General features: G+C 43.2%; 1 protein-coding gene across 4 annotated transcripts in view; it reads right to left on the bottom strand.

The window, feature by feature from the left end:
* The window catches only part of LOC102957920 (X-linked inhibitor of apoptosis), an 86,976-nt gene extending 84,065 nt beyond the window's left edge, over window positions 1–2,911 (bottom strand). For 3 of the 4 annotated variants that reach the window (XR_006213363.1, XM_042973912.1, XM_042973909.1), the window contains exons 1-2: window positions 2,810–2,911; window positions 2,421–2,547 (exon numbers count right to left, since the gene is read on the bottom strand). The gene's annotated coding sequence lies outside the window, so the exon portion shown is untranslated. Of the gene's footprint in view, window positions 1–2,196; window positions 2,351–2,420; window positions 2,548–2,809 lie in introns of those variants that run through there. The other variant, XM_042973910.1, reaches the window with a different exon arrangement.
* Window positions 2,912–12,559: the final 9,648 nt, after the last annotated feature.

The following is a 12,559-nucleotide window of genomic DNA, read 5'->3' as shown; positions in this document are numbered from 1 at the left end:
ATGACCTTAAACTGTGCTACAGATTACATTTTATAATACTATTACCAGATTAGACCACACAGATAAAGCTGGAGAGTTGACAGCTCATGATAATCTCCCAGCCTCAAAAGAACAAGGACATCTATTTTGCCATATTTGTCTTTGGAACCCTGCACCACATAGTGCAATCCCTGGCATAGAGTAGGTGCTCAATAAATGTTTATTTTATAAAGCGTAACTTCCCACCCCTCACATTATCACTAGCTACCAGACTTTTAAATATTAGAACAAAACCAGTAAAATATCATAATTTCATATTTGTTGTCTGTAAGCATTTACAATATAAAGGATTTATTAAACAGATTAATGTTTACAACCAAATGTAAGGGGAACACGTCAGTAGAATATTTCAAGCACTGAACAAGTTAATTTGCACATTACAATAATTCTTATCTATTGAAATGGGCCTAAACTTTACTCAGCATTTTTTTTCTGTGTAGTTGGAGTCACTGAATACACTAGAAAGCAATAAAGTTCCAAATATAGCACAAGGGGCACTGGACTAGAACCTAGACCCTAGTCCAAGCTCTGCCAATAATCAGATACATAATCTTGGGCAATTCACTTTTTCTTCTTTTGAGTCCTAGTTAACGTACTCATAAAAAATAAAGAGCTGAACTACAAATCACCAGGGATCCTTCCGATCCTAATTTTTTAAAATGATTTCTTACCCGTAAAGATTCTATATTCAGATATTTTTTCACTGCATCAAATACAATTATCTTGAATGTTAGTTTGCCATATTATTCGATAATCAAAACTTAGCACATTTCCTACAAATATAGAAATATTAGTACCATATATTCTTTTTACCATCTTATATTAGGAGCAACAGAAGAAAACAAGAAATGTGAGCATCTGATAGTCGGGCCTGCTTTGCCAGTTGGGCTGACAGGAACCACGGTGGATTTTACAATACAAACCACTGATACATAAATACACACACGTATATATCTATATATACATACAATGGGTGAATACTTATTTTTATTGATATACATATATGTGTGCAAATTTAAAAAATTGTATGTGATTATAAAATACTTGTTTATGGTAAGAAATCCAAACAGGACATTAGGCCACGTGCAAATTCAAAAGCGTCCCACCCCTCTCCATCCTCCCTTAAGTAGCCACTGTTAACATTTTTCTTGTGTACCCTTCAAGAAGTTATCCGAGGCCATTCAAATATGTAGATGCGTGTGTGTATAAATCTTTTTAAACCAAACTGCTGCCACTTCTTGAATGGTGGGGAAAAAATATCTCAAGCACCGGCTTCATAAAACGTTAAATACGTACATCGAAAGTGGTAGCACAGTTGTATGGTACCAAGTGTATACGCTTCAGAAGTGTGCAATGAACTGAATATTTAATTTTCTTCCTTGGAGGCTCTGGGCAGCAGTTGCGCAGAAAGAGCGGTGAGCAAGGAGCCAGACAACCTGGGTTCCAATCTAAGTAGTTGAGTAGCCTTAGACAAGCCTTGAAATCTTCCTGTGCCTTACTTTCTACTTTTGTAAAATATCAGTGTTGGACTAAGATCCCTTCCAACTCTGAAATGTTATAGTTCTAAGATGGCCGTCTGTAACAGTTCTATTGAACTGGTTTTAAGAAATGTGAAGTAAAAAAAAGAGAAGAAAGAAACACTACAGCAACCTCCAGTCTTACAAGAGTACATTTCTATGCGTCATTAGCCATCCGAGGCATAGTGGGACAGACCTAGGGACAGAATTCGATTTGAAAGCAAAGTAGTAGATTATTAAAATCGGATAGGCAGGTTTTTACAGAGCTTTGATTGACATTTTTCTTTTTTTTTGGAGGTGGAGGGGGCTGTTTCAGTTTCAGCAATAACCACTCCCCCTCTTCCCGAAAACAATTAAGTGTATTAAGGAGTTAATAAAATGAAACTGAAAGTTAGACTGAATTTTGCTTTACTCACAGAATATGCTGGGGAGGTGACTAGGGCAGCAAAGATCGGAAAGAATTACTAGCTAATTTCCTCTCCCGGAAGCTCTCCGGTTCCTATTCTTTCTGCTTCACAAGCCCCCGGCAGGCACACTCCACCCAGCTCCGTACCTGCCACACGCATCAGATTCGGGGGTGGGGAGAGGGCGGTCCCTTTGATAATTTAAAAAAAAAAAAAAGTTCTTTGACTCGATTTACCTTAGGGGTCACAGCGGTTGGGAGGGCACCGGCCCGCCCGAAGCCACACACCCACCCACGCCTTCCTTCGGCGCTCCCGGGAACCTGGGCAAGGAGCCGCGGCTGGGCCACCCGCGCCGCGCAGGGGCGGCCTTCCCGCCCTCCCCCGCAGCGCGGGGCCCGCGGGGAGGGGAGGGGGAGGGGGAGGAGGAGGAGAAGTAGGAACCCGTACGGGCAGTACCCACCGCGCCAGGAGAGTCAACCCGGATCGCCCGCGGCGCCCGGCGCGGTCCTGAGGGGAGGGTCCTGGAGAAGGGGCGGCCCGAGCCCCAATCTGGAAATGCCAACTCCGCTCGGCGGCCGGGCCCCAGCCTAGAAGGAAACGGAAGTCCCTTCGTCTCCCTCAGGCGTACCCACCAGCCCGCCCATCTCCCAGAGGAGCCCCGAGTCGGGGAACCCGAGGCGCGTCCGCGACAGGGCCTCAAAGAGACACCGGCCACGGTCCGACGGTCTCACAGCCCCGGCCGCGCCACTGGGCCCCCTCGCAGGCTTCTTTTTGCTGCCCCCGCTGGGAGGCCAGCCCCCCGCCCTGCAAGGCCCCTCCTTCTTCGCCCTCCGCCATTTTCGAACTTACCCTTCGGGCCCCGAAGTCCCTCGAAGAGCGCTGAGCCCTCCCGGGGCGCAGCCAAAGTCCCGCCACTTCCCTGGGCCGGAGCCCGGCTGCCAGGACAATCGTGGCCCTCTCCCCCCCCCCCCCCCCCAACCCCCACCCCCCCCAGCTGGAAGCCCGAACCTGACCTGGCCGGCGCGCCTGCGCAGTGGGCACGTCGCAGTCCCCGCCCCCAGCTCAAGCGTTTCCTCTTTAGCCTCGGGGTGTTTTTTCCCACGGCTTTTACCTGCTGGACTCTAGGGTTGAGCAGCAGGGGCATTGGGGTAAAAGGATGAAAAGAGAGCGAACGAGTTTTCTTACTATAGACCAGGCACTGTGATAGGCTTGTGACGTGTTCTTTGTTGTGATTTTGGCAACCCTGTAAGATAGGCACTCTCTTATTAAATCCATTTTACAGACGAAATTGACATCCAGAGAGAATTAACTACCTCCACTAGCACGCAGCTAGTAAGTGAGGGAACTGAGGTTGGAATACGGTCTGTGTTCAGGGCGCATGGTTCAGTCGGTTAAGCATCCGACCTCGGCTCAGGTCATGATCTCATGGTTTTGTGAGTTTGAGCCTCACGTCGGGCTCTGTACTGACAGCTCAGAGCCTGGAGCCTGCCTCGGATTTTGTCTCTCTCTCTCTCTCTCTCTCTCTCTCTCTCTCCTGCTTGCACTCTGTCTCACGCGCGCTGTCTCTCAAAAATATGAAAATGAAGAGCCTGGAGGCTGCTTCAGATTCTGGTCTCCCTTTCTCTGCTTCTCGCCCTCTCTCACTGTCTCTCAAGGGTAAATAAATGTTAAAAGATTTTTCTTTTAAATATATGGTTTGCGTCCTAGATGGCAAGGGTAAAAGGAAAAAAGAATTGAAGACACTCAGTAGGGACAGGAAGGGGATTGGGAGATTAAGGAAGAGTAAATGAATAGGGAAGAAGCAGAAGGCAGGGAAACAGGAAATCTGGTACATAAAATGCTGATCTATCTTGGATTTATTTCAGATATGCTGTAAGATTGTCAAACAGACAAATGATTTTTTGTTTCACAAACTTGGGCTCCCTTATATGTTAGCATAGTGAGATGAGAGGTTCTGAATGAGAATATTTCATTGTAAGAGGAAGGTTGTAATTATCACCTGCCACCTGAAATCATGCTGCCCTTCTTGAGAAGGGAACTTGGAGGGAGAAGAGAGGAGAGACTTCTTTTTGGTTGTTAGGCTTTTGCTAAATATTAGCCCCTCTGATCCTCTCTTACTGTCATAGCTCTGGGAATCTCACATCTGACATATTGTGTAATAGCAATTGCAAGAAAATAGTTATCTCATTTATTTTTTTTAATGTTTATTTATTCTTGAGAGAGAGAGGAAGACAGAATCCCTAGCAGACTCTGCAGTCATCACAGAGCCCAGTGCGGGACTGGAATTCACAAACCGTGAGATTGCGTCCTGAGTGGAAATCAAGAGTCCACTGCTTAACCGACTGAGCTTAACCGACTGAGCCACCCAGGCACCATAGTTATCTCATTTAATTCTCACAGCAATCTTATGAAATATGTATCTAGCATTATTTCCATTTCACAGATGAAAACACTGAGGTTTAGAGAGATTAGGTGGCTTGCCCAAGTTTGTGAAACAAACTGTCAGCACAGAGCCCGATGTGGGGCTCGAACTCATAAACTATGAGATCATGACCTGAGCTGAAACCAAGAGTTGGACGCTTAACCAACCGAGCCACCCAGGTGCCCCCAATAGCTCAATTTTAGAGCAATTTGTTACCCGACAGTAAATAATTAATACAAAGGCTCTACACAATCACGGTCCTTCTTACCTTTATGTCTTCATTTCCTATTCTTTTCTCTTAATCCTTAGGTTGTCCTGCCTCAGGGCCTTTGCACTTGTTCACTCTGCCTGGAACACTTCCCCCAGATATCTTCATGGCTTGTCCTTCACCTCCTTCAAGCCTTTGCTTAATTGTCACCTTCTCAATAAAGCCTACCATGACCACCATATTTGAAATTACAACTTCTCTCATAGCACTCTCAATGTCCTTTCTCTGTTCTACTTCCCCCCTTCTGCATGGCATCTATCACTTTCTAACATACTATACGGTTATTTTCTTTATGGTGTTTATTTATTGTATGTCTCCTCCTTCCATCCCCTACTATGCTATAAGCTCCAAGAGGACAGGAATTTTTATTTTGTTCACTGATCTATCCCAAGTACTTAGAACAGTGTCTGGCACAGTTAGGTACTCAGAAGATATTTGTTGAATGAGTGAATAAAAATTTCATAAACATGCCAGACCCTTAGGTGAATTGTCAGTTGGGAGATATGAATAGCAAAGGCAGATACATCTGGAGTATGGTATTTAGGTTTTATACAAAGGGACACATAGAGGTGTGAAGTTAGAGAAACACAATCTAGGGGTGCCTGGGTGGCTCAGTTGGTTAAGTGTCCGACTTCTGCTCAGATCATGATCTCACAGTTCATGAGTTCAAGCCCCACATTGGGCTCTCTGCTGTCAGCACAGAGCCCACTTCGGAGCCTGTCTCCCTCTCTCTCTGCCCCTCCCCACTTGCCCTCATTCTCCCTCTCTGTCAAAAATAAATAAACATTGGGGTGCCTGGGTGGCTCAGTTGGTTGAGGGCTGACTTTGGCTCAAGTAATGATCTCATGGCTCGGGCGTGTGAATTCCACCCCCTGTGTCAGGCTCTGTGCTGACAGCTCAGAGCCTGGAGACTGTTTCCAATTCTGTGTGTCCCTCTCTCTCTCGCACTCTGTCTCTGTCTCTCAAAAATAAAATAAACATTAAAACCTTAAAAAACATTAAAAAAAAACAAAAAACACAATCTATAGAGAGGTTGATGTTTTGTTGTAATTATTTTTGGTTGAGAAGAAGCAACATTTAGAGAGGGAAAGAACAAAGGTATATTAGCATGAACCACGTGAAACTGCCAATGTTCAACAATTGCCAAGTATCCCAAACAGCAATTTAATAAGGAGAAAGGAAAATTGTTGGCATAAATACTCAGCAGAAATGAAAAGGAGATGGAATCAAGCATGAGTAGTGGCATTAGCCCTGAGTAGGAAAAAGGATGCGTCCTTAGAGGCTGAAAGCAATGAGATGCGGTAAGCAGAGACAAATTTTGGGGGTAGCCACCACACACCTCAATGGCAGCTGGATTCTGGGGAAAGTAAAATGTGTAGTTATCTGCGGAGAAGAACAGCCAAGGTTTAGCACTATAACACTTTTTTGCAAAGGCAGTTTAAGTGAAAGCCCAACTAAATAAAGAACAGAGTTGTTCTGAGTGAAGGAAGGTAGGCTGAGCCCTGACGTGTGGGCGTTACCCTCGGAGCCATCAGTTTCATGTACCTTCTTCTGGCAGGCAGGGGTACACACCTGCATAGGATTACCCTTGACTCATCACAGAACAGCCTCTGTGAAGGTCAGTCGTGCTGAACAGTGTCTATCAGCAGCACCTGCCCTGCAGTCTTCTGACTTTTGCTCGAGTGACCGGATCGCTAGCCTCTCACTGCCTCCTTGCTGCCAGAAAGACTGCGGCTGTAATTTCCTGTCTTTGAGCAGTCATAGAGACGCCTGGCCTTATCTCGCGCCAGCAAAACTTGCATCTCCAGCCAGCCCTCCCTTTTTTCCTTTGCCTTTATCTTCCAGGACTCAGTCATTCAGAAGTGACTTGCCTGTTTGTGGTAGAGATAGAAGAGTGCGCTCTCAACTTAAGCTAATGGAAAATTCCACCTGGGCTTTCTATATACGAATCTATTCCTATGGTTATACACAGTGTATTGGCTCTGCAAAAACCCAACAACAATATCAAGGTCAGGATGTTGTCATGGTGTGTCTGGAGTAGGGTGGAGATAAATGTTACTGGAGTTGAGGTCCAGGAGAGAGGCTAGCATGTTGGAGGGATCGTCGCCCAGGATGGTTGTGGGATTTGTGTTTAGGGAGGAAAACTATGAACAAAAGGCCACAGATGTCAAAGGATGCAAGGAAGTGTCCTGAATATACATAGATAATAATTGTTAGCATTTACTGAGTGTTTACCATATGCCGGGCACTGTCTTAAGTCCTTGGCATAGTCTGTCTCTCATAATCCTCTCAGTAACCCTATATGCTAAGTGTTCTTTGTTATTTTTATTCTTGTCTTGACTCAGAACCTGAGATGGTGCCGGTATATGGTAGGTACTCGAGCCAGATCAGGTCACTCCTCCACCTTAAACCCTGCGATGGCTTCTCACGTGGTAGAGGCAAGCACTGGGAGCTGTGGGAGTCTAGAGAAGAGCTTCAGATGGCGGAGAGTGGATGAGAGCTGGCTCTACACGGGACTTCAGTCTTGAAGGACAACCGAGAGTTAGCTAGGTGACACAGTGGGAGAAAGTCATTCTAATCAGACATGGTAGCATGTGCTAACTCATGGAAGTGGAGCAAAACAGCGTGTAGTTGGAGAATGGCAGTTAACGCCTTATGGCCGGACCGTACCTGCTAGTATTTATTGAGTGTTTTTTATGTTCACACTGTGTTAAATGCATTACACAGATGACCACATTTAATCATCATGCAACTCTAGGAAGGTAATGTTATTATCCCCATTTGACAGGTAAGAAACCTGGGGACAGAAAGGTTAGGCGGTCCAAGGTCTCAAAACTAGTAAGGCGGAGGTGAGGGTAGGTGGTGATATGGGGATGGATAGAGCCTGACAGAGAGCTGAGGCTCTAGAGAGGTAGTCAGGGCCCAGATGAAATCCTTGTGTATTAGTCTACTTTAGCTGCCATAACAAAATACCACAGACTGGGTGACTCACACAGCAGAAATTTATTTTCTCATGGTTCTGGAGGCTGCAAGTCTGAGATCAAGGTGTTGGCAGGGTCACCGTTCTTTCGAGGTCTGTCCTCTTGGCTTGCAGATGGCTGTCTTCTCTGTGTGTCTAAATTTACATGGTCTTTCCTCTTGTTGTGTCCCTATCCTAATCTCCTCTCCTTGATGAAGACAGCTGTCATATTGGATTAGGGCACACCCTCATCACCTCATTTTAACTTAATTACCTCTTCAAAGGCCTTATCTGCAACTACAGTCACATTCTGAGGTACTGTGGGTTGGGACTTCAACGTGAATTTGGAGGAGGGTACGATCTAGTCCATAAAACCTTGCGTGGCACATTCGATCATTTGGCCTCTATCATATAAGGCAGTGGTTCCCAAACCTGATGGTGACCCAGAATCACCAGAACCACCTTTGTGATGCTACTCATTCTTGGACACTCCCCCCCCCCCCCCCCCCGGCGGCTGTGTGATTCAGAGTCAGTAAAACTAGGTTATGTTTTGGGGAAATGTAAAGCTTCCCCACAGTCTCCAGCTGATTCTGGTGCTGTGTCTATCTGGGCTATGTTTTGGGGAAATCAATTCCAGGTTGATTACAGATAGAAATGTGAAAGGCAAAACTTCAACATTTTTAAAGAAAATACAAGAGAGTACAATTTCATCATAGGGTAGAAAATGATTTCTTAGACTAGTGGTGTTCATGCTTTTTGCTCTTACGTCTCTAGAAGAATTTTGAAAAATTATGGATCCACTTTCATATGTTTCATGTGACATAAAAAGGTTTTCATTATAAGTTAAAGTAATTACAAAGGATGTAATTTCCAGTATATTATAAAGATTGCATTTTTTAAAGGAATTTCTATACCCAACGTGGGGCTTGAACTCACACATCCCTGAGATCAAGAGCCTCACACTCCACCGACTGAGCCAGCCAGGTGCCCCTCCAATGTATTATAAATGTTGGCATAAAAACCAAATCTATCATTAGTTTAACTGAATTTTAAATACCATAGTGGTTTGGTACCCACTGTCATCCACTTGAAAATTAAAGGAAAAAGCTCTTCTGTAGGAGCCAGAAAATTTATATCTATTTTTGTCTTTAATTCATTTATCCATTCCACTTCCACCATAGAATTTTATCTTAATGTGATATATTTTATACTTCAAAGTCTTTTATTGATCACCCTATCATATTTCTTGGCAGCAGAACTGTGAATATAAAACATTTTTTTAAGGAAATGTCCTATCGACATTTTTAGCTATTAAAACATTTCTTTAGATTGAGTTATTCATAAATTGGTATAAAATTGCTCAAAACATAAATATTTTATACCTTGATAAGTGAATGGAAAACTTAAAAAGTCATATGTTATTAGAAATGCATCCTTGAATGAGCTGGATATTTTCCCCCTCCCGTGTATGGAGGGATGGATACAACCTGTTGCTGGAATGAGAGTTTAGGTTCAATTCTATTTCTGTTTTTATCTGATTGGATATGTGCACTGAGAAATTTGCTCACACATATAAGAATATGAAAATATAAATGGTATTGTAATAACATTGTAATTTAATTATCTGAACTCTTTCTGAGTTCTTTGCCAAAACTCACATGGCAATCCATCAGAAATGTCATTTTATGATCTATTGTCTGGCTACTTGTCTGGCTACTGGATTAGATTTTCCTTCAAATTTGTTGAAAGCAAAAGATTGGAAACCACCTGACTGGCAAAAGGATTTGTTACTCATCCACTAGAGTCATTCACTTTCTCAGCTTCTAGGAATGATACCCAAAAGCCTTTTTAGATGACTAGTAATTATACTTCTTTACTTTTTCATTAAGGGGTAACTTATTTAATCTGATATACTCAGAAAGGGTTGGGAAAATAAAAAATACTGTTAATTTGAATATTTGCCAATATAATATATTTTTTTCAATATATGAAATTTATTGTCAAATTGGTTTCCATACAACACCCAGTGCTCATCCCAACAGGTGCCCTCTTCAATACCCATCACCCACCCTCCCCTCCCTCCCACCCCCCATCAACCCTCAGTTTGTTCTCAGTTTTTAAGAGTCTCTTATGCTTTGGCTCTCCCCCCCCAACCTCTTTTTTTTTCCCTTCCCTCCCCCATGGACTTCTGTTAAGTTTCCCAGGATCCACGTAAGAGTGAAAACATATGGTATCTGTCTTTCTCTGTATGGCTTATTTCACTTAGCATCACACTCTCCAGTTCCATCCACGTTGCTACAAAGGGCCATATTTCGTTCTTTCTCATTGCCATGTAGTACTCCATTGTGTATATAAACCACATCTTCTTTATCCATTCATCAGTGGATGGACATTTAGGCTCTTTCCATAATTTGGCTATTGTTGAGAGTGCTGCTATAAACATTGGGGTACAAGTGCCCCTATGCATCAGTACTCCTGTATCCCTTGGGTAAATTCCTAGCAGTGCTATTGCTGGGTCATAGGGTAGGTCTATTTTTAATTTTCTGAGGAACCTCCACACTGCTTTCCAGAGCGGCTGCACCAATTTGCATTCCCACCAACAGTGCAAGAGGGTTCCCGTTTCTCCACATCCTCTCCAGCATCTATAGTCTCCTGATTTGTTCATTTTGGCCACTCTGACTGGCGTGAGGTGATATCTGAGTGTGGTTTTGATTTGTATTTCCCTGATGAGGAGCGACGTTGAGCATCTTTTCATGTGCCTGTTGGCCATATGGATGTCTTCTTTAGAGAAGTGTCTATTCATGTTTTCTGCCCATTTCTTCACTGGGTTATTTGTTTTTCAGGTGTGGAGTTTGGTGAGCTCTTTATAGATTTTGGATACTAGCCCTTTGTCCGATATGTCATTTGCAAATATCTTTTCCCATTCCGTTGGTTGCCTTTTAGTTTTGTTGGGCCAATATAATATTTTAAAATAAATGCTTCTATTTTATCTTGTCCCTTGAATATATTTTCATCAAAAGTTTTTGGAGCTGCTGATGTGAGTTTATTCAGTTTATGGAAAATGCCCCACTGTATAATCTAACTGGCAGTCAGTCCTATTCATCAACAACAAAAGTCAAATACTTATTTTGTTTTAAAAAGTCAGACTTTTGCTTTTCAATTCAAATACAAACGTGTTAATGCATTCCTTGTAACAACTATCTCATTTCTGAATTCGAATTCTAAGATAGATGAAGCTGAGTCTTGCCATGAATTTGCTGCCTGGATGAAATAAGGCACTGCCAGCTTCAGGATTTCTTACCAAAGCTCTCATTGCTTTCTTCTCATGGACCTGTCTCTCAGAAGCACAAAAAGACAGGAGAGTTTGACTAGCAGAGGCTTCCTCAGCATCAGTAGGTTTTAAACAAGTAGAGAAATTGAATTGTACACACATGTCCATATCCTTGACACCTGGATTCTACAATTAGTATTTTACTATGTTCCCTTTAATACCCTTTTCCATCTACCTGTCCCTCTATCCATTGTCAGGGAGGAAGACCTTACTCTGCCCTCTAGTCTTTCTAAGTGGACTTAGAATCAAATTGTCATGAGACAGATTGACAGGAGAAAACCAAACTGAATAGACGTACATATGGTAAATCTACACTCGACAGAGATTCCAAAGACAGTGGGGTGACATGAAGCTTACATGAACTAAGGAGAGGGTAGGGGCTGAAGATACAAAGGGGAGAAGGCCATTAGCAGGAAGGTGAAAGGAGACGTTTGGAAAAACAAGGTCATTCTATTATGCAGGTAAGTTGCTTAGGTAAAGAGGAGTCTCTGTTGATAGCTCTTTTCCTGGTAGAGGCTCCCCTTTCCCATGTAAAATTAGGCAGTTTTGGCGGAGGCAGAAGCTTTTCCTGCTTCTCCTGGATTTTGGTTACTTTTAACTTGAAATAATCTTTATGCCAAAGTGGCCCATCTTGGGGCAGCCTGCTCTGGGCCCCTATACCACACATCAACGCATCGTATGTGTTTATGCATCTTAAAGTAAGTTTCAGACATTAGTACACTTCACTCCCGAAAACTTTAACATGCATGTTATTTACTCTCGTGTTCTTTCATTTGAAACAATCTTCATTCTCACCCCAGAAGCGACCACTATTCTGATTGTTTTCTCTGGGAATTCATTTTCCCTGTTCTATAATTTAATGTACAGTATGTACACTTCAAACTTTTTTCTTATTTAAATCCAAGTTAGTTAACATATAGTGTAATCATGATTTCAGGAATAGAATTTAGAGATTCATCACTTACCTATAACCCCCAGTGCTCATCCCAACAAGTGCCCTCCTCAATGCCCATCACCCATGTGGCCCATCCCATCCCTCACCCACCTCCCTCCAGCAACCCTCAGCTTGTTCTCTGTATTTAAGACTCTCTTATGGTTTGTCTCCCTATTTTTATCTTACTTTTCCTTCCTTTCCCCCGTGTTCCTCTGTTGTGTTTCTTAAATTCCACATAGGAGTGAAATCATGTGATATTTGTCTTTCTCTGACTTATTTCATTTGGATAACGCACTCTAGTTCTACCAGTATGTACACTTTTAACACCAATGTATTGATTTTCTCCCTTGTTTGGCTCACCAGAGGTTTCATACTTAGCGGAATGAACAATACTAAGATTCAGACTGGGGAAAAGGGATACAGGCATTTGTGAAAGGAAAGGTGGAAAAGGAGACCCAGAATGAAGCCACCACACAGGCATTCTGAAATAGTTCACTTTTGGGGCGCCTGGGTGGCTCAGTCGGTTAAGCGTCCGACTTCGGCTCAGGTCATGAATTCGCAGTTTGTGAGTTCAAGCCCCGCGTCAGGCTCTGTGCTGACGGCTCTGAGCCTGGAGCCTCCTTCAGATTCTGTGTCTCCCTCTCTCTCTGCCCCTCCTTTGCTCGCACTCTGTCTCTCTGTGTCT

The sequence above is a fragment of the Panthera tigris genome, chromosome X (assembly GCF_018350195.1).
Source record: "Panthera tigris isolate Pti1 chromosome X, P.tigris_Pti1_mat1.1, whole genome shotgun sequence".
NCBI lineage: Eukaryota > Metazoa > Chordata > Mammalia > Carnivora > Felidae > Panthera > Panthera tigris.
Note: the sequence above shows the minus strand (reverse complement) of the source record. Positions and strands in the feature narration are given on the sequence as shown.